The 23,363-nt window shown below is 44.3% G+C and overlaps 1 long non-coding RNA gene across 1 annotated transcript in view; it reads right to left on the reverse strand.

Annotated features, from left to right (window-relative positions):
* Positions 1-12,537: 12,537 nt before the first annotated feature.
* The window catches only part of LOC143187266 (uncharacterized), a 129,023-nt gene continuing 118,197 nt past the window's right edge, over positions 12,538-23,363 (reverse strand). Inside the window, exon 4 of the long non-coding RNA XR_013003176.1 lies at positions 12,538-12,710. This is a non-coding gene — a long non-coding RNA (uncharacterized LOC143187266). The remainder of the gene's footprint in view (positions 12,711-23,363) is intronic.

Consider the following 23,363-nt stretch of genomic DNA (forward strand, 5'->3'; position numbering starts at 1 on the left):
AATTCCATTTCGTTAAGTGGAGGCGCGGCTGACGTGTCGGGTTTCGTTCGTTTCAGGGCTCCGATCTATTCGGGCGTAGGGAGTAGCTTGACGACGTGGCGAGATCTACCGAAAGTTTCCCTCTTCCACCGTATTCCAACATCTTTCCCCGTCCTGGCAGTCCGTTTTCATCCCCAGCCTTGGCTCGTCTTACGGGGGAAGCTGCTGAGAGGAGCATCCCTTTCACTGGGCCCCCATACTCCACCGATTCCCCGTGTCTCGCCCGCTCCATCCCTTTTCATCCCTTTCCCTGGCTGGCTTCACTCTCGTTACACTTCACCCCTCGCGTACAACCCCAAAACGTTACGCTTAGTTTGATTCAGCGCGTGGTACCAGCCACTTGGCCTATCCCCTTCGCTATCCCCCTCTCTCGCATTCCATCTTTCACCCTTCGCTCCTCTATCGCGCATGCATCCCCCTCTAGATTTCGACACCCTTCGTGAACACTTTTCACGTCCGCTCGTGCGAATTCGCGCTAATTGTGAGACGACCTACGGCTGAGGCAATCCTCCCATGACATTCGACCGACTTTTTCTAGTTGGGCGATCGATAGAACTTATCAGACCAAGTTCTCCAGTTTTAACAACTATTGTAAGCTTCAAAGTTTCTTATCCAGTGAGCACGAAAAGCCGCTCTCGACTGAAGAGTTAATTTGTTTCATCCCACTGGCGATCACCGCGGGAAGGCTATTACGAGCGAGACAGAAAACATTCAAGCAGGATAGTTTCCTATTAATCACCCGGTTAGGGAATGATAATACCGATTATTTCCTGCGGACGATCACAATCTACACCGAAGGCCGTCTTGCGTCACAGTCGTTATTACTAACCGGGGAATCGTCTAATTCAAAGTTGCCTGGGTCAGATAACGGAATTAGTTAATATGTAAAGCAGACTCGGCTGGATATTCCAGAAATTCTGTGTCGCTCAGGAGCTTTCGACGTTCGTTTTGCCCGGGTCTCCACTTTTCCCGTGATTTTGTTTGCATTTGAACGCGATTCTACTGTCACTGTCAAAAGCGGCGGTGAGTCGTTAAAAATAGAAGCCCAGTTTCCAGGGCAAGTGTTGCAACCCCAACATTTATTCAAGTATACATTAATTCGCCTGTTCGCGAGCGGTTTCTCGTCTCGAACCAACGAATCCTTCGTTCGTTTAACCATCTTTGGAGAAGGTATTCGTTATTAACGAGACAGGGTGAATGACAACGACAAAGGGGAAGGGCGAATGAAAAGAAATGATATAACAGACACGAGTTCAGGGTTTGCATTATAAATTGTGAGCGATACAGGAACCTTTTGATTACGAGTTACACGAGTCTGTTTGAAGAATGGGTTGAATGCTTAAAAGTTGCATATTGGTCTTTTAATGGTTCTTGGAATAATGTCAAATCTCAACGCTGCTAGAACTACATTAACTACACATTATTCAAAGGCCAAAAATTTGAGTCAGTAGAATTTTCCTGTTTTAAACCGCCAATATAGCGATCCAATATATCACAGAATTTCTCTATATTACTGTTCGATGAGTGTAATAATATAGCTTGTTCCTTTCCACCTAAGGGGTGACGTGTACATCTCTATTAACGAGCTTGTTAATATCATGATCGCATTCGTGATAAACGTTCACGTCGCAGCGCTATTTTTCGTAATGCACACGAATCAAAATCATTTGCTCGTGTTTCCATCGACACAATAAACCGATCCGTTTTATGCTCGGCTGGATGAAATTGAAATTGTCCCTGGGTGCTTTTTGCTCTGTTCATGCACGCGACTAACGTTACACGGTGATCATTTTTGTCGTTCACCTATCTCGTTATCTGCAAACTCTGATCGATAAAGGGTCACTTCGAAAACTGATATCGACACTGATTGGGAATCACCTTCTCTTGGCGATCCTATGACTCTGCACAACCAGCAACACTTGCTTCTTGCAACAAAATATCAAGCCAAAATTGTAAAATATCACTCTGACTACTTTGGAACGCTTCATCTACTCTCTACACTATTCAAAACAGTCTTTTCTACTATTAAAGTTCTGGTGCATCGTGTCATCAAAGACAGACACGTTAAACTCCCGTGCTTTGACCCTTGGACTCTGGGAGAACGGGTCACCGAGAAGCAGCGTAGACAATGGTACCGTCTCCGCAACCTGCAGAGGGAACAGGCTCCCTGGCAGCGGGAGAAGGACGCGTAAGCAAGGGAGAAGGGAGGTAGGGGGTTGGAAACCACACGGGTCGTAGGTCGCGGTAAGCGGTAAGTTTCTAACGAGAAGCATTAGCGGAGTGGACGAGGCGACATCAAATATGTAGATAGCGCTACGGGGAATTTCTCCGGAGAACAAAGTTGCTGCAACGAAGCCTGGCCTCGGAAATAGAAGGAGGCGGATCTGTAGAGGGGAGGGAGGTGGCGGCGAGAAGGAAACAAGAGGAGAACCACGGGAAAACGGTCTTGCGTCGTCCTTGGAAGGCAGCTCGCGGCGTCAGACTCCCTTGTGGTGCGCTTCCACCCTCCGTACGTCGGATAATAATGGGAAAAGCTGGCTAGGGTCGCTGCACCGTTCCAGGAATTAAGTCTGCGGAAACGCCGCCGCGTCTGGAATTGATTAACCTTCGCGGCGGCGGCGACGGCGGCGGCGACGGCGGCGGCGTTCTCGAGAGGCGTTCGGTGCGTTTGGCACGTCGCGACTCCCGTCGATTACCGGCGAACTTCCTTGGGGGATGAAAGAACTCGCGGATGTCGCGGCGAAGGGTGTCACCAGAGAGGGAAGACGATTCGGATTCTTGGACGACGCGAGAGCTCATCTTTGCGTATTATACCGTCAACGTGACGTGTACCGTAATAACTAGGAGACCTAAGAGCGGATCCAGAATGACATTTCGGTGAATTTTAATTTTATGAACGTTGCCCTGAATCGTTCTGCACATATTAATACCATAAGATCATCAGACTGTAATAGAATCATCGAAATCTCCAGTCCACAATTTTGTCGCCGAATTTTACCATCGTCCTGTTCTGTACCATGTTCTCCTGGGGGTTTCCTTCTCCCTTTTCCTGGCATTGCAGGCAGGAAAGAGTACATCGCGAAATAAGGTCCATCACCATCCTGTCCGTGCAGCCAGATCCCACACCCTGTTTCCTTCGCGAAACCGAGCTTCCTCCATAAACATAGTCACGTTTCACTCGCATCGAGTGGAACGTCGGACAAATGCTCTTTATTTTCCGCTCGAATCAGCTTCCCCGAGCAACATCTTCTATCGAGTCACACAGCGTCGAAGGGTTCCTTTAAGGAACCAGTTTTTGCAGCGATATTGCTGGAAAAAATATTGCTCGATATATTTTTCTCTTCCACGTGACTCTTTTTGAGACTTCGAGTCACTGAAACTTGAATTTATAGCGATCGACGGGTTTAAAATCTTCATTGGGAAGAAATCTTCATTGACAAGTAATTTGTTCTTCCGAATTTAAAATTTTTAGGATACTGCTTCGAGACGGTGCTCTATTCTAAATAACGAAATAAGGTACGTCTCCTTGCGCGACAGCCATTTCTCGCAGGGAGTCTCGTTTTCGAGCTTCATCCCTAGTTTTTATCAAGCTCCTGCTCCCTCCTTCAACGACGTCTTGAAATTTTACGCAGGCTTTCGTACGCTTACCACCCGTAATTCACGCAGTGAATCTCCATAGAGCTCTAAATATCTTAACAAGTTTAATACTTCGGCGTGGCGTAGTAATTTTAGCGAAGGGCTCCCGTGGGACGTGAATTATTTTCAGCCAGACCGCAGACTGCCGTGATACGATTTCGTCTAACTGCTGATGTTTGGTCTGTCGATAATGCGACCGATTTTACTTTATCAGTGTTTCTTTAAGAAGCTTCTATTCCAAGGACTTTATCCTCCTTTCCAATTCAGAGGTTATTAATTAGCTTTGAAAGTTTTCCTGGAGTTGCCGTGTATTTTTGCAACTTTCAGGGAGTTGTTAATTAGCTCCTTCTCGTTGTAAAAAATTCACAAGGTACGCGAGAGAAAATAGAAGCTCCTCCAACCTTAATCCAGAGCTTCGTTCGAAGGATATGCCACGAAGGACACACGGGCCAATCTCCATCACGGAGGATTAACTTCTTTTCGCATGCCGAATCCTTCCTATGACGTATCGCGTTTCACGGATTGAATCGGGGGATGGGTATCGATCATCGCGTTAAGTAGCTTTCACGGTACAGGGGGGACCGATCGGGACTTGGACACATGTGCGGAACGAATCGTTGCAATTTAGCGATGCGAATCAGTGACACATAAATGGGGAAGATGCCCGTGGGGATCCTAGGGTGTGGTCTATGTCGATACGACTACCTTTCACCCCCTTTCGAACACTTACAATGCTTGGAAAGTTCGAATTTTTCGCGGAACATCGAGCAAGTATTCGATCTCCGAACGACGAGAATTAGAAACCATTACCCAGAAAACTGATCTCGTAAATTTGATGATCAAGACAATGATTGGACATTTTGGAAAATAAAAATGAGGATATTAAAGGAAATTTGGAAATTATTTGGAAATGAGGATATTAAAGATAGCATTTCTTCTAGTTAAAGTTGAACAAAGGGAATTGAAGTAATCATTGCATCGCAGTTACTTTTCAGAGAAAGGAGTAAACGTGACGGCAGGAATGCTTGAATGGGCCCCGAGAAAACGAAGAAAATTAATGAGCAGCAAATAAAAGGGTGCAGAGAATCGAGTACAGGTGGCGTCGAATTTTGCTCGGACCAATAAAAGCGCAGTTCCAAGGGTGACAACTGCGAGAGGCAAAGTAGCGGAAACAGAAGGTTGCCGAGACGCGGCGTTAAGTAGCGACGATAACAATAGGACGTGGCACGGAAAGAACGTGTAATGGGAAAGTAGATAACGTGATAAGGAAAAGGGAACGAGGGATGGTCAGTTGCGTCGCTTTGCACGGTTATTGTCGTCGGAAATGGGAAACGGTCCAAACCAACTTCACGCCCTTTCCTCGTCATAATCGTTGACGAGGATCGATTGGTCCTTCCTTACAATTATAGTTGGACAGTAGCAGCAATCTCTCCGAAGAAGCTCATTTCGATCGATAAGAAATCTGCAAGAATCCCTACAGTGAGCCAATACAAACGACTTGCTATGGCTTCCTGGGCATTCTACATGAAGCTGAGGCTGTTACTTGAGCTAATGAATATTTGCTTAATTATCCTTTCTTCCTTGGCTAGCGCAAACTGTTCCACTTCGGTTCCTTGCGTCTTGTTTCCTTTTATTCGTAATTTCCCGTGAGCTCCAAAGAAGCGCAAAGTTGGAGATTTAATGTGGCCACAGGGACTGTCTGCATTACGCTCCCCGCCTGATCGCGTAGAGTATTGCCCACGAAAGCCACAACCCCTGGAATCGTTGTTCGTAACGATTTCGCGTGGCTATTAAATTCTCATTACGGCGAAATGGAGTTCGCCCCGGCCCGATTACAGCACGGGAATATTTAAGTGTCACTCGCGTCGCTTTAATTGATCGATACTCGTTATCGCGGCAGCTTACACTCTTTAGAGTTACAATGGTACACGCGTGCGACAGGGAGCAAAGAGGGGAGGGTTGTTGCGCTCTGTACCAACGGATTTCGCCAGAAATATGCGCGCCGATAGCTTCTCGTTTTAAACAAAATGCATTATAACGAGATACAATTAAATCCCGCAATAATACCGACTGCCAGGCTATTTGCATAACGTGGTTTATCGTTCGATGCGAGATTACCCAATGAAGTTCTTGGATTTCGGTAGTTAGATTTGCTCAGCTTTAATTGACTCTTTTTCATCGGAGAAGATACATCAAATTTTCGGCTACCTTTTCTTCAATCTCCTGTAGTCTTTTCTAGTCGTCCCTAATCCTCTTCAGCTCTCTCCGGACCTCTCTGAACCCTCCCTGCTTGATAATCTCCTCTAGTCCCCTCCAGCCCTCTACACTTCTCTTCAGTTCCCTCCTAAACTTTCCTCGCTTCTCTTGACTTTTCCACCTGGTATATATTTTCACGTTTAACCTTTAACCTCCTTTACTCGCCCCTTTTCAAGGTCTCTTGCCACCACGAAACTTCCTCGTCCCCAGCAGAAACGATAGAACCGACATTATCACACGTTTGAACAATATTACAGAGCCACACATTGTTCAAAATAGATGTTTCTTGCACCACAGGGGCTCGGAAGTGACTGTCGTCCGAGCGCGTGGAAGCCAGTGGTTGCGCCTAATTAAGTCCGTTGAACCAAGCGTGAATCATTTGGTAAATGCGTCAAGGTGGCAGCGTTCAGCCATCTGTGGCCACTTTAATCGACGACGGGGGTAACCAACCGGTTTCGATTATTATACCTGTGTCACCACTTGGTTGGTGGGGTTGGAAATCGCCCCTTCATCGGCCATTGTGCTCCCACGGGGGCCCCCGACAGGTTGGCTTCCGTTTCGACCGAATTGCACAGGCATTTCTCTGCTCCCTTGTAGTTTATAGCTTTTTATTATAAATGTCCCCCTTTTTCGGTGGCTAATAGCCTGGAACCACGGCACCATGTATCGGAGGGCCTACTTCGACGCGAAAACGCTTCTCCGTCCACGTTTTTGTCTTCCCTGGAAACCATTTCCGCGTCCCGGTTGTCACCCCCGTTTCCTGTGCGAGTCACTCTGCCCTTACTCGCACGTGGGTGCTTCTCATATTATCTTCATGTTCTGTCACGCGTGGTATGATGTTAGAGTAAACTTTCGACGATGTGTTGAACTTTGACTGTAATATTGTTTTCATATAGAAATATTTTGCGACGACTGTGCTTGTTGAAAATCTCAGCCATCTCTGAAATGTTTTTTATCTAGGATTGCGCGTAGAATGCGAGCTTCTAGCAGTTGTTATTCTTGCGCGCGCTATTATTCAGTTACGTTCCGCTGCGATATATCGTGCGTAGCGTAGAGGAAAAGCGGGTTTGTAATTCAATAATAACATGGGCCGCAGCTTGCCCTGGCTCATATTATTTCTCCAGGAATTCGATATCTCTGCGGTTTCCCAGGCAAACGGTATTTTCCTACGTGTCTGCTCGCTACGTGCTCGTAATCGAGTCTTGATTCGATAAAAGACATTAATTGAAGATCGTTGGATAGGATTATGCAGTTCGACATTCGGTCACATTTGGGAATGAGAAGTTTCCGACGATAATTTGGCACAATTACCACCACCGTATCACGCTGGAACAAGGTTGTTCCTTTTTCTGCGTGAGAGGCAAGAAAATGAATGGCCCCGCGTGATTTTCATGAGAAAAACCGTTTAATGGAAGTGGTTGCTTAATGGTTCGCTGTTTCATGGTCTTGAATTACGGATGGGAATTGTTTTATCGAGGCAGTTCAACGTCGAATTAAAATAAAATATTACAGTCGATGAAATGAAAATCTTAGAGGAAAATCGAGAGCGAAAAATTTCTGCTTTGAAAATTTTAGAATTTAGGAGTAGAGTAGGATTATACGGATGGAAGAGTACGAATATAAAGAACTAAAAGGTAAAAAACCTTAACTTCAGAAACTCAAAGTTAAAAAGTCTAGAAATGTTTAAAACTAGAAAAATGAGTGGTTCGAGGTTTCAAGGTTAAAAAGCTCTCTCGTGAAAGCTCGACGTCAAGTAGCTTCCATCTCGAAAGCTCGCTATCAAACTGCTTTGATTTCACAAGTACTGGTCCATTTCAGTGTATGGAAAAACGTAGTCAGAAAAATTATCTCTGCCTTGAAATACATCTTTTTTAACTTACAATCAGATTAAAAAATTGATAAACTGGTTAGACCCTACCATATAAATAACACAGCGAAACTATTTTGCACTAAACGACCCATTTCGTAAAAAAGAATCGACATTTGCTCACATAGATATTTGAAGAAAAATGTCACAAGTTCGCTGTGTCACCAGTCCATAAACGCTTTTTAAATCTGTGTCAACGACAACCTTCCGATGGCAATGCACCGTGCACCTGCTGGAGGAAAGGTTACGACAGGACCTCCTTTCCGTGTTTATCGCGATCGTGACGCCTTTTCTGGATCGCGGTTCAACCTGTATTTCATTTCGCGCCGGCGGCACGATTACGCCACATAAAAACGCCCACCATTAGCTCCGTCGGATGCGCCGTAACGATTATTGTTTCTTTAAAATTACGAGCCTGCTCGCGTTCCAAAAGTCGTCCTGGCGAACCGACCAGTTTTCCAGGATTCTATACATATACAGGATTCTGTATATCCTCCTCCCTCTAATTTCCCCAGTAGGTTACGCGGAATTTTTCGCGTATCTTTTCGAACTGCCCGAAACGTGGCAATACTTCAGCTCGATGCTAAATTGAAAGTCGTTTAGACAAGTTAACTCTAATTAGCGGTTTCTCTTCATCCCCTCTGTCCTTGGTCGCTCCGCTAGGAATAGACACGTGTCAATCGGCGAGAGTCCCAGTTATGAGACTGGCTTGATAATTCCGGTGCGCGATTGGCGCGGAAAAACGCGTAGCTTCTCACCTCGCATGTTCAATTTCACGGCAAATATGGTCGGCCACATCAAACGAATGGCTGGTTCTAACAAACCTCCACTCTGTCGGATAGCATCAAAGTGCTCGAGAGGGCAGGTAAGCTCCGTTTCTCGTGGGATGCGCTACGGTAAACGAGACTTCGAGTGACGTATGTGGAGTCCCATTCAGCTGACCACATCAAAAGGCCCACGAAGCTTGAGCTTTCCGACGACGATGCTAGCCATTACCCTGGGCTCGTTTCGCGCAACTTTCCTACGGCTATTCTTGCCGAGCTACCCTTCGTCTGCTATTAAGCGAACGCGAAAATTGTCCTACGTAAATCGTTGCGTCCTCTCGGGGCAGAAAAGTCACGTACCCCCTGCAGCCCTCTCACCCCTTCGCGGCGGCCAGCCAACGGTCTACCAAGGTCTACGGTTCTTTTCCAGAACAACGACGCGCGGGATTCTTTTATTTTCAGCCTCCCAGAGAAAATTGTAGCTCCCCGGCCACGAACGGCTGAATTCTTGCGGTTCCTCGAGAGCTAAAAGATTTACTTAACCACGGTTCCTCTGTTTCCCGGCCAGTTCTTTTGATTGCCCCGCCTTCTTCGTGCTCTTTCTTCCCCTCCCCACCGCGCGCCGCGGAGAGATTACGACCGAGTCAATAATTGCTTGGGGGTAGCTTTACGAGAATTTGCGTGTGACTGTTCCATTCGAAAATCTTTGGGGTGGACCAACTTTCAAAATACTCGCAAAGTTTCACGATATTGCAGTCACGCCTCCGAAAGCGACTGTGGACGGTGAATTGAGTCTTCATTTATTAAAATATGCAACGAAGTCTAGTAGTTTAGAAGGCAAAGGTGAATTCTTCATTTTATTTAATGGCTACTCGGTGAAAACATCCCTTAAGACAAAAATTGAAAATCTCATCCTCAATTTTCACTGTTCGATTAATGATCGTGGCGTTTTCGGAGTACGCAAACATCGGAATAGAATTAATTGGATGGTCGTAGGCCAATTAAAATTCTCCACTTACGGGGCGAGGGTACGCGTGACTTCTTCCCATGCGCAAATAAAGCAATTACTGTTTCGCACCCGGTAAACGCGTTTGTCGCATGCACTGATGCATAATTGTTAACTCGACAAATATTATGAATTTTTTAGCGTGCTTGTGCAGTTGTGTGCATTCGACATACGGTGTTTTCGTAAACATTTTTCCGCTTTATCCCCTTTGTGACGATAATAGAAAAGGGTGCGATTACTTTTTCCGGTTTCGATGGCCATTATGGCAGCGTACCCACTTCGCAAGCACGGCATTACATATCGAATTTGTCGCACGAAACCGTACCAATTGTTCTCTCGAAAAAGTTCGATTTTATTGGTTGTCATTCCCTCCATTGTGTCCCGTCTGTTTTTTTGTCATTGTAGAGCATAACACAGTCGTAAAAGTGCTCGACCGATGGTAGGCGACTCGCACAGATTTTTCTGCTTGTTTTCGACGGCAAAAGCGTGCTTCTCGATTGTTATCGTCACCTCTTTCATTACCCTGCTGTTTAATTTGATAGGTTCCCGTGGAGAACGGACAAGCGGTTAAGGCCGTGTTTTTGCAAAATATCAAAGTATTTCAGATACAGGAGGGAGGATCATTTTTTGACGGTATTGTATAATTGATCATTATTTTCGACGTCAAACTGTTATCCGAGGAACGCTTTCGAAAATGCGACGAGACAAGCTGTTCAGGAGGAACCAAATTATCGATGCTACAAAGAGAATGATACAATTTTGCTCAGAGTTCGTATCGTTTCTGCAAAATTAATTGATATTTCCGCCGACCGGCAAACAATGCATTAATACATCACGCAGGCTTTCCAATCTCTCCGTAAAACCGGTGAATTATCGCAAATTAAAGAGAGAGAAATGATATTCGTGGCATGGGCATGAAATTAAACCATTCGCGTGATTTTTGCCGTTGTTTTGCAAACAGGAGGGGGATTGAATCAAACCGTGAGCAGATTTTTCTTGCCTCTACAGCATAGATTAACGAAGAATTAATATTTAATGTAGAATGACGTCAGCACAGGTCTTTTTCGGTTGCAAGTTTTTCTGATGGACGTGTTTTAAATAAAAATAAGCGTGGTGTGCGGTCGACGTTCAGTTTTATCGGTTTGTAATTACGAATTAATTGTTTGCGGTGATACTGTTACCCGATCTTTCCTCTACGCCAATATTTGTTTAATGTTTTATAGATTGGCTGCTAGTATTTACTGGTAGTTCATACCTCAGCAAACTTTTCTATTTTTATACTTTCACATTTCAAAGCTCCAGTATATTAATGGAACAAGATGAAGATACAAATAATATACCATAAATCATCTAGGTAAATAAAAAATGACGGGTTTAGGTAACTAAGATTCTTCCAGAATTGGAAATCTCAGTCGATAAGAAGAAAACAGAGTATCGGACTACATGAAATACTGAATGCATAAATTAGAGGAAGGAATCTCTGTAGAACACAAGAACACCCTGAGAATACAAGACACGGAACCTACGGATTAGCAGAAAAAGTGCAGCAAATCTGGGTCATCTTACCTGAGATTGTTATCGACCTAGTGACTGCAATTCGTGTCGAAAGGCGATCTTAGCTATTCCATAAATTAATAAATGATAGTCGATTTATTAGCAAACGGTATGGCTCATTTGTTGGACCGCGTATGTAAGCAACGCCGATTCAGCAAACATCAGGGCGTGCAAATGATTAACTAAGCTTGTCCTGGAGGGGGTGTCATGCAAATAGGCATTATGTATTCCTAGTTCATTGGGGAACGATCATTAATATTTGTGTCCCCCGCGTCCTTCCTTCACCCAACCACCCGCGGCAACCCTCCCATATGCGGCTTTCAGAGGCACGTATGTTATTACCGATTGTTAATGTGCCGCAGTATTATTTATATGTGTGTGCTCGCATGGACTCTCGTTCCTGAAATCGATATAGATGAAACCCCTGTCTACCTCGATAGCTTCAGATTACCCTAATCGATTTATTCGTTTGTTATCTGAATCCACAGTGAGATTTCGCAGGGAATTTGAAGCTTTGCCATGGGAAATTAGAAGAATTGCCAATAAAAGGCGATTCAGAAATTATGCAGTCACAAGTTGGTTACTCCTATTATTATATTTCCTACTTTTCCGAGATTTTATGTATTTCAACTGTTGTAGCAATTATTACAACATAATGTTATAGAGTAATTATTTGACTCACCATTGCTGAGCTCACAGTAATCTTGCACACCACCATATGTCCACGAGATCGAAGTAGCACCATTACAAACACATATCCAGGCACATACACTCCACCAGAATAGTCAGAAATGAAACACTACCGATTCCTCCGTGAGTTCGCGCAAAATGACACATCTCAATGACACTACAACGCGCGTAACCGAAAGAGGTATGCAAATGCTTTAAGATAACCCCCCGTATCGGCTCACCTACGTGCCCCACCCCAAGCCCCAAGAAACCCTCCCCTTCCGCAACCCGATTCTTTCCTTCTTCTGACGGTCAACCATCCCTTGTTCCCTTCCTTGTTTAATCTTCAACTTGTTATTCGAGCCGAAAACCAAAGCATGGGTTGACAGAAACGTCGACACGTCATCTCGCCGGATGAAACAGAGCAAAACAGTCCTTTCCCTTCCCTAGCTTTACTCCTTTTCCAGCAGTGTCGACGCCGAGCCTTGTCGCGTCAGGAATTTTTTCGCCACTCTATCTCGCGCCACGACTAGAATGGAAACACCACGGAAGTAAAGAAACGAATTTCTGTTAATTACCGGACTATCGAACGCGAACAGGATCGATCGTTATATGTCCGTATTGATTTCATTAATAAACGAAGCAACTCTGTCGATCGACTAAGCCGCCTCCGTTTTAATCCCTCCACTTTTATTCGAATCCCCCAATGCTTCTCACGGATGGAAAGCGAACGATATTGGCAAGGACGACGCGTCTAGCCGAGTTACACACCGTCCTATATCGGTTTAATCTCATTTGGCGCGGAACTCGCTGCGAGGAACACAACGGCAGGTCTGCCTTTTAGGTCGTCTCCGCCGAATATTTTACGGCATGGAGAGTTAATCCTCTGGTCGAATGTGTGTTGGAGGACAGGTAGAGCCTGGAAAAGAGAGAAGACGCGTTAGACTAATCGATTGTGACGCGAGATAGAGAGTTGCATGGGGATGAAAAGGGTGAAAGTTTATTTATAGAAGGTTTTGACTTCTGATCCTCTTCTCCTCATTTTCTGTCTTTTATAGCATACTTACTCTGGTCCTTAGGCCCTAAACAGTGTGCCGTTAATATTAATTAACACGACAGATTTTTAATCTCGAGCTCCCGCTAAATGAGATTTTCGTAGCAATTTTGAATATTTAAAATATGAAGGGGGAAAATCCAGAACATTGTGACACGGGAACTTCCTTGAAATTTTCATAATCCAGCATCCAAGAGAAGATATTTCCGTGGGAGCAACGGGGTCGCAGTAAAGGCGGGCTGATTAAGGCTAAAACTCGTATTTGCAATTAAAGCCAAGACGGGAAAGGGAGGAACAATGATTTTATTCGCGGACCGTCCGTTGTTTTATTAAGCGAGCCCACTTCGCTCGCGGAACACGGTACAGAGACATAGCTGGCCGCGAAATATACACGCGTGTAGCCGCAATTTTAGACATCTGGCGTGGTAATAATTTAAGCGGTATAGCTTATGATAACTGAATTATGTAGCTACAAAACTTGTGTACGTTCCACCGGTGGAAGCTCTATATAATTCAGGGATTGCGTGCAATTTGTAGGCATTTTCTGTAGGATGCAGCGCGCTGGCGCGGCTCGTTCGGCCGGATTTGATACTCTGCCAGCGCGATATGTTCTGTCCCCGTATCGAACAATAGCTCACAGGCTCGAACAGTGTCACCCTACAACGTGCAAATTCAATTTTTTCGTTGGATCAACGCTCACCGCGGAGAATCATTCTTTCATCCGGGGTTTTACCCCGATTCTGTCCGCTGAAATGTGGCTCTTTTGTATCGGCGCGGAAAAAGGCTCCCTGTGACTTTTCGAAAATGCCACTACTAGTGATGAAACAATTATGAACAACACGCTCGGTAGACATTCTGCGCTAAACGAGTATCAACTCTCACCCCAAGAAAAGAAGCGATCGATAACTTTCAGGCAATTTTTCATACATCATCTTCCCTTTCGAACATTTCCATTTTCGTATAGACGGCCTTTGATATACCAATGCTTCTTTCATTCGTACCGATTCCTAACTCTGGTTCACGCTCAAGAGGAACAATTTTGTTGGCATTTTCAATATCGTCCTACTTCTCGACTCGAACAAGAAATTCGCCTCGCAGTAGGTTCGGATTTCTTTGTCTCCGGTTCGATCGAGGCTATCGTCGCGTGACAACGAGATAGCGCGCGTCGTCCACCCAACGAATTTTTAATTCCACTGGCCCGGGACAAAGGGTGAAAGGAGCCACGAGCCACGAGCCACGAGGAGACGGTATTGTCGATTCGTTCCCTGTCCGTTTCGGCTTCTGAGTCGTTGCCAAGCGTTCCTTTGACGTTTCTTGTTACAGGAGAAACCGTGACAAGGCGTTCAGTAGACCGCCGACGACCGCCTCCAGACTTCGGTCTAGACGCTGAGTAAAACCGAGAGGATATACCCTCTCTCGTGCTCCTCGTACGTGTGTTTGGACGCGCACAAGCTGTACCCGTGTTACTAATGTATCCGCTGAGTACACGGTTAATATTTAAGCGTGTGCCTGGATTCCGGTAGCCGGCTCCGCCGCCGCCTCCTTCGACTTGCCGAAACCCTTCCAGATCCCTCTTGTTGATCGACGCTGGCTCCTGACGCCAGGTGCTCTCCGACGAAGCGCAAACTGCATCTGGTAATTTCGGAAATTTCGATACGACATTCGCTATTAATTAATCACGTCGTCGTATGGTCGCGAGGTCGCTCCTTCTATCTTACCCCTTTCTACTCAGTTTTCTTTCTTTTGGAATTTTGTTCTCCTAGCTAACTTACCTTCGTTAGAAGTACTCCTTTCGAACAATTTAGCAGAGATCTCTCGTTCTTGTAATATAGAGACTCATTTGTTAAAGTCTGATATTCCGCGGTAGCATAAAGTTCATAACTGGATATTAATTCGAAAATGAGACACGTCCTCGGGAGGCAATGCTGATGGGTTCCGCCGCAAGAAACGGAAGAACGGATTTCCGGGGGAGGTTCAGGGAGACGACACAACTGTGTCAGGGTGCTGGTGGAACGCCGTCGGATTTGAGGGTTGGTCGATGGGGAAACGAGCAGGACGAGTTTGAAGGGGCGGTGTCGAGTAATCTCTGGAGGACTTTGGTTTCGAGACTGATGAAGTTCTGACGTTGTTTGCGGACCCCTGATTCGATTATTCTTCGTTAAGGGCTTGCGAAATGCAATTGACACACGGTGCAGTTAATATTGCAATCCGCTTTGCGGGAGAGTTTCGAATAAAATATTCGTATGAAATGGAATATCTTGAATTCGTGACCGACGAAGACGACTGAGCTTCTCCTGTGAAAATTTCTTACCGTTAGACGAAATTCATCAGGAATATTTAACACTTTAGCTGTAATGTTAAATTTGTTGCATATAATAATTACTTCGAAATACTTCTTTGCAAGATGAAGAGAAGGTTTTCTTTGGGAGAAGAGAAGATAAATTTTTTATAGAACGCGAACCGAAAGAGTCGAAGAATTCCTTTGCGGATGTCCATTACCGAGTTCTGAAAGATTCTCGAAACTATTGGCGATCTTGGGCACCCTACTAGGGGAATGCAAAAGTTTTCTGCATCAGAGCGATCAGGGTAAAAGTGAAGTTTTTAGTTCTCTTTTAGTTTTTTCGTTCTGTAACCCGAGTTTTACCAGATTATTGAAACTTATTGCTGGATTGATATCCAAAAGGCCTCTAGGAAAATACACGCGTGCACATCTGGAAACTGTGATCAAGGAATACTACTTTGAAGTTGTACCGACTAACAATCGGTTAAGGAAGAAGCAACCAAATCTCCCCATCTGTTAACTGTACGCGTACATCGCGTTTCCTCTCCAGTCCGCTCCAAGCAGCCCGTCATGTCAGTCGTTACGTCTTCGAATATAATCCCAAACGATGCGAAACTACGCAAATTCGTCGACGTCACTCTCAAGCGAGCTGTGATTGTCATGAATGTATGGTGTAGGTACATACGTACCGCTCGATTCCTGCATTACATATACGCACGTGTATGCTGGCGGAGGCCCGTTAACACGCGAACAATCAGGTGGTACACGAAATTTACACGCGTGCGCTTAATGTGCCCGAGCGAGAGGAAACCAGCGTGAAAAGCTGTTTGCCGAGCCCCATTGTCGTAGATACGGGAGCCCACGCACGTGTTAAATATTACGTGTGCACATGCACACGGGATGGCACAGGTGTAACATGCACCGATCAGGATCCTGCCACGAATAGACAACGTTTTCGGGCAGCTGCTCCCACACATGAACCGTCTCTGCTTTTGCTGCTTAATAAAGCATCCACGAAGATGCTGTTTGATCGCTATTGTTCCTTCAATCGGTGAACATTGAAAACCCTTATGAATTTCTAAGACTTGCGAATTTCTTTCTATGGTTTACAGTGAAGACTATTACACTCCTGAAAATTCAGCTTGCTCTTCTCATAATTTAAACTTCAGATGTTTTTAAAAAGTTTCTGCTCTGGAAACTGAGCTTTTGTTCTTTCTTTCTCTTTCTTATAAGATACTTCCCTAAAGTTAAATTTCCTGAAGTTGCTCAAGTGTATGCAGAAATATTTTCGAAGTGGTTAGAGTTAATTTGACAGCGGCAAGCCTTTTGGGACTCGCCATTGTTGGAAGTACACTCTTTTTGCTTTTGAGCTTGCTACTTTCTGCTAAAAGAGTTTCGCGTTTTTCGCGCTAGAAAATTAAAAATTCCTAGTGTAGCGTTACTGAACAAATTTACTTTACGATCCACTACTCCCACTGAACAAACCGAAACAAATGCTCGATAAGGAGCAGAATTGGGTAATAATTGAGTGAAAATCCTCTGGTGGCACTCATTCTCCGCATCCCCAAACCTTTAGTCTTGGCTATCATCCATTAAATTGCATTAATTAAAGCATATTCGAAACACGCCAGCGTTCTAATGAACTGAATCCAACTAATTAATCGTAACGACGCATTGTGATTCCTAACAGAACGGTTCTGTAATTTTTACGCGTCTGCGATCGACACGCGATTGCAACGTGATGAATATCGGATTTAATTAGCGAGATTAGCGACAGAAAACGTTAACGAGGGATCCATTGAGAGCGAACACAATGATTTTCGAACCTACCCCATCCTCTGCGTCCCTGATCCTGGAAACGTGACTTACATTCCATTGAAATAGTTTTAAAAAATACGAAAAACTTTTAGCTGCAAAAAAGGGAACACGAAAAGATTCCAAAATGATTTGGAAGCAATTTAGAAAAGTCAATAAAGAGGTTTTACGCGCGAATTAAGAGTCCTAGATTCACACGATTTAGAATCGTCGAAATTGGTTGAATTTCTATTAAATTCTGTGATTTAAGACGCTTTACTGAGTGGAAATGTTTTAATTTCGGAACGTTCTCTTACTAGCCCATCGAGCATGCCATTATGATAGTCCAATTACGAGATATTGCCTCTTGGAAGTTGAAGTGTTTGAGCAGCACTGGCCGCTGGGTTCAATGGGTACTTGAGGAAACCTGAAAGCCCTTCTAACCTTCGAGTCCTGTCCGATCGCGAGTCATGAAACACTGAATTTCCTAATTAATGCCTTCGTGGTTTGTTGGAATCGCAAAAGGATTTGAATTCGAGTGGCTTTATTCTTACCGTTATTTTACATAAAAAAATTAAAAGATCATCTTTTTTACGTGGAAATATAGTTTACAAGGACTTCTCGTCATTCTTCAGACATCTTCCATGCAAATTCTTTCACTTCTCCCGAGGTGGTTGACAGAATCGAAAATTTGAAAGACTACTACTAGGTTCACTGATCAGCCACAGGCAAAGAAGACTGATCAGAACATTCCTTGGAAACAGGGGTTCGTAGAAAGCAACAGAATTCAATTACAAAACCTTGATATGCGAAGGGACCGATCCGAGGAATCTTAAGAACGCCACGAATTTCGATGGACAGGACATCCAATTGAAGAATGTCTCAAAGGATCCTGGGCTGAGAGACTCGAACGTCTCGTCTCTAATTCCATGCGCTATTTTCTTCATTTTTTAGTAACTCAAATTTAAATAATTCAAACTGAATGGAGAGTTGAACGCTGTGAGAGAAGAAAAGAAGCAGAAAAAATTAATTTTCTGACCGTTTGCGATGGAATATTTAGAATATTTAGAGTTGAAACGTAAAAATTTCGTCAGGATCTGGTTATCGCACTTTTCATGGACAATATCTAGGTCGATCACCACTTTGTACTTTCAGTTTGATCGCCCTTATACTTGCAAATGTGATTCTCCATTGCAGGCCAGTGGGCGGGCCATTGTTTTCTGGGATGCGTACACTTTCACCCCTCGCCATGCAGAAAAAGCTGGTATTGCAATCTACAAGCGCGATCGAATGTTGTCCATGTGGTATATCTTACATGTTCTGCGAGCATAAGTACTTTTATCTAACCTTCGGAAAGAACTTATTTCATTGGTTCCCCATCTTCCCCGAGACAGTATAAATACCCTTGCAGGAGCACGAGTGTCTCACTCGTCGCGGGTCCTCGGGCGGGTGCGGACCTCCCTGGGGATCCTGGACTCCACTGACCAGTGGTCATCTTGTCGAACCGCTGAGTTTTTGCTCAAATTTTCAATTTATTTGTTCTCCTGCCCTCCCTTGGTCAGTGGTCAGTGGTCAGTGGTCAGTGGTCAGTGGACAGGTTGACCACTGGTCATCTTCGACCACCCTGGACACCTGAATTTGCCTGACCACTGGGCAGCTTGACCATTGGTAAGTTTTGCTCAAATTTTTAATTTATTTCTTCTGTTATACCTACTTTTTATGTATCGTTACACCTACTTCTCTAATTTTAATTTTTCCCTCTTTTCTAGCCGTTGGTCTAGCCTTTTAGAAGCCAAATGAAACGAGAAGTCGAGAGATTTTTCTTAATCTCATTGGACGTTATCTCGTAACAGGGTAGAATAAAGACGAGACCGAAGTTTCTGTGATCATGTAAATAAGGAACGCAAATGTAGTTTATGCTATGTAGCCGAAACCCAGTTTCGGGTCTTCGCGGAGAACGGTAATGGGAGTAGAGGGAAGGATACACGTAGGAAGCGGAAGAGGGAAGAAAGAGAGAAGAATACTGTACAGCTTCCGGAGAATATTTCCTATTGGAACAAAAGACCGGAATACAATTTCCCCAGCAGCGTCTCTGGAAATGTATAATGACTTTTGAATCGATGCGACTCCGTTAAACTTCCCATCGTTGAAGTTTTGCTCCAGTTTTATAATCGCGAAACAGCCTCATCATAGGATTAGTCTTTCAACGAGGATTGCCTCTGTAATTATGCCCGTAATTAAATACTTCGGAACGTTTATCATTCAGTGCTTCGATATTTCGAGTGTTTCGATTGGAAGAAAAGTATCCTTCTATTGGAACTGTTCAACATAATGAAATTCACCGATCTCGAGGGGCAATTTCGCTGGAAACGACATTCTACTCCGCAGTTCCGTGGTATAGAAAGCAGATAACGTTTATCAGTATAATGACTTTTCGTTAATTGTATCTGAAATGAAGGCAAATAAATTTTACATTCCATCAGATTTTCTCTCGATTTCAGTCGCTGAGGCGCGGGGTGCTGGGAGCTTCTAGTTGGAAGAACGAACGGAGAGAAGTCGATCAACGCTAGTCTAGTCGACCGTGGACAAAAGCAAATTACCATGGATACAATTCATTAGTATATTAATAGAGAAAACAGTGATTCGAGACGGGAAATGGTTCGCGATCGCATCATGCTCCCTCGTTAACTCGATTGAAAAGATCCCTTTACTCCCTTCCCCTTTTCATCTGGCTGGTAATCAGCGTCCGGTTGTTTTTAATCGGCGCGTGTTCACCAATTAAACATTAAAATGCGCTGCAATTTCTGGCGCGTCCTGTTTATTAGCCCGTCCCCGTTACTTTATATTTAACTCAATCTCACCTGGCTGATTGTTTTTAGCGGCGGCGTGACGATTAATGCGCCTCGATGATCACCCGTTCATCGATTAATTTCTGTCTCGCGAGAATGAACTACAGCGACGCTCCAGAAATTAGTTGAAAAGTTTTCAAGTCGTTCTGACTAGACAGAATACAAATTTGTTGGTGAATTTTTTGAACTTTGTTGGTTCACTATGCTCCTGAAAATGGAAGCAAGAATTCGTAACTCTAAAACATCTTGTATAGTTTCAGTGGATTCAGATTCTGGTATGAGTGACAAGTTTGAAGCGGTCGCGAACTGCCTACGACTCGGACAGTTGATTTTCCAAGTCAACGAGCAATCAGAAAGCCGAGCTGCGAGTCTCCCACGCGTTGTCACGCGGTAGATTGCTTTTTCATTTCCCCGTCGTTTATTTTTTCGCCGATCAACGAGCCCCGGGAATGTAAATTAATCCGGTATTGCATATGAGATGCGCAGGGATGTACGGGCACGCGGCCGTATTGAATTCCGTGATTGGAAACAGGTATTACGTCCAGGGTTGTGAAGGGGGAGATTGAAAAAAGGAGGGAGAGACAGAGAAGGAATCGGTAGGTCGTTTTTGCCATCACATGGTTTGTTATCGAAGGCGCTACGTCGAGAAGGGAAAAGGGTTGCGCTTTTAACCCCTGGTTCTTTCAAAGTGCCTTTCACCGCTGAAAATTACACATACGCCACGGCTGTCGATATCAAATCTTAGCCTGACTTCCTTTTTTCTGTCGCCCATTTTCCTTTTGTTATTGGAAACCAGCAACAGATATTTTCACTGCGTGCGAACAAGGGCATATGGCTGGGCAAATTTCCCAACGACTCGCTTGGTTGTAAATTCAGCCAGTGGTGGAGCGACCAGTCGCACGGCAATTACATTTTTCATGAAAATTAAAACGCCGTACGCGTTCCTCGCGGGAATTCGTAATTGGCTGCTTAATGGTCGCTGCTGGATTCTGACAGGGGAAGATGAGTGATCTTGATAATTTTAATTAGACGATATGGGGCGTGTCGAAAGTAATTAAACTTTGGGGAAGTAGTTTACATATTTCGAGGGTGAAAAATATAATGAAATCCCTTTTTAACTGACTAACACTTTGTTCATTCAGACTATGTATCGAGAAGAAATTTGAAGCAACCATGCGATTCCCTGAGCAAACATAGATAACATGATTTCGAGAACGTATCGCAGAACAATAACTGGAATATAATGACGAACAAGTGTAATTATTTTTTAGATGAAATGGTACATTGCGAAGGTTGGTTGGCTTATTTACATTTCGGGTCAAGGGTCCACAAAGGTAGTTGTAATTACGAGATGAAAGCATCCCCCTCAATCTCGTCCCGAGAATATTCCTTCTCCCGCATATAGAATCGAAAGAGTGCATTGAAGGTTTTTGGCGCTTCATCCCTCGTCCAATTACTCGTTACACACGCAAACTGTTCCTTCCCTAATCAATTACCTTCTCCCTTGCAGCGAATTTTCCCGTTCATATGTATTTTCAAAGTAAACCACTGCGTATACAGAAACAGAGGGGGCGAACAGAAGGAGTGGGAAGAAGAAAAACCGATCGATGTGAATCTCATTAAGCGTATATTCGATGAAACTCTGACTTCCTGTGTTATTCGAGGAAACGACTGTTCGGTCGCGTCAATCGATATTTAATTAAGCTCAAATTTGCATTAAAGTTTTTATGGTGGAGCGAGTGGTCGGTAGATGGAGCTGCAGGAAAAATAGTGGCATAATTAGGGATAATCTTTTTCCATTTATCTTCTAAGCGCTCCGGATGTACATTGTTAATTACGGCTGACAGTAACGAAGAGGGCTCCACTTAATCGAGCGCCAGGCTTCGCTGCCGCTTCATTCTTCCTCGACTTTCTTCCCTTTGATCCTTTGTCCGCCGCTGGCTTCTTCAATATTTATCCTCGAGACAAGTTTGACTAAAAGAGAGGAACGTTTTTATCCTCGGCTCGCGGTCAATGGCGTTGCTGCCAAGTCGCGACGACGACTGTGCAAACGATTCTCGTCGGTGGATTGAGTGGCGAGACAAATTGTAACCAAGTGAAGCTCAACAGAATGGATGCCATAATTACCCTTAGAATCGAATGGGGTCGGTGTAAATTGAAGTTGGAGCTTAAATCATTAATGGGGCGAGATGGAAGCACGAGTTTTTTATAGTCTATTGTGAACCTTCGACTGTAACCACCCCTTCTACTCGTTCAGCAGAGTCACTCACTGATAACAAATATAGCTATCATCTAATTAAGGAGAAGCTTCTCTTAGTTGCAGAAAAGCCTCTTCCAGCTAAAAATAAGCAATCAATGGAAGATGATTATGACTGTAAATGATGTAGCAATCTCGTTTATGGAGAATTCTTAAGGGGAAGCTCGGTGGTTACTCTTTAATATCTCGTTACTGTTAACGGGACGCATTAACAGAAGATGTGCTCGTTAAGCTCGAGTTTACCGAGCGTTACTCCGGTTCCTATAAACGAAAATATATTGGCTGTGCCAAGTCGAAGTTGCACGTGACCTATTCCACTTACCCCTTGTCTAAATTCTACTACCTTTACTTTTCGAAACAATCCACATTTCCCGAATAGGTATGGAAATATAAAAATTTCAATCAATTTTTCATACTATCATCTGACTTCCTCTAAAAATGTGACAGGAAATTTGAAAGATTTCTAAAGAAGCAGTGTAGTGTCAGACTTCCAGTCAAACTATTTGACGTCAAAGAGTCAAGGTCTTCACGAAGCGGAAATTGGCATTCCACGGTTGTCGGATCTATTAGAAAATAAGAGGGCGGTTTAGGAGATCCGTTTAAAATTGGAACGCTATTTATGTAACAGCGCAGCGGAGCAGCAACGGCGGAAAAGCACTTTGGACTTAGCTCCTCCCGCCAGGGAAAAGAAGCGAGCCCGAGCTTTGCATACTAATTGCGCTCCTGCAGTTTCGCCTCTTGTTCCGCGAGCAAGATTGCACGCGGTGCTTCGTCGCGATGGGAACTCGGGGAACTCGAGCACACGCGCGCGCCAGTTCCCCTTTCCCGTGTAAATTTCCGAATCCTCTCGTTTGATGGCCGACCAACAGGACCTGGAATAATTTCGGGAACGTGTTCGCAACAAGTCGGAATTGCCAGAAACGAATTGCTGGCGGGCAACTCCCGACGCCGAAGAATTCAGCCGCGAGATTCGGCGAGTTGCGCGAAATTGCTCTAAACACGCAGCGACCGATTAAACTTTCACTGTGTTCGCGGAATAGTACCGAAGGTAGAAATCTCAGCTCTCGCCTGCTTATTTTATGCTACTTATTATTTGTGAATTTATTAATAATGTAAATTTGCTTAAAAAGAGAAATTGAAGGACTTGTTCTTTGCCTTCTGTTTCCCTTTTTGTACGATGGAAGTAGCTACCTCAAATGACTTCGAACGCTTTATGCATTGCCTACACTTTAAGCTAGATTTTATTCCAGAATCGCTCAGGCAGATCGTGCACCTCCTCCCCCGTGTAACTCTTAAGGGGTGAAAGTTAACGCGAGCGAAATATGCATACCTGCTAA

Source organism: Calliopsis andreniformis, unplaced genomic scaffold (genome assembly GCF_051401765.1).
Source record: "Calliopsis andreniformis isolate RMS-2024a unplaced genomic scaffold, iyCalAndr_principal scaffold0022, whole genome shotgun sequence".
Classification (NCBI taxonomy): Eukaryota; Metazoa; Arthropoda; class Insecta; order Hymenoptera; family Andrenidae; genus Calliopsis; species Calliopsis andreniformis.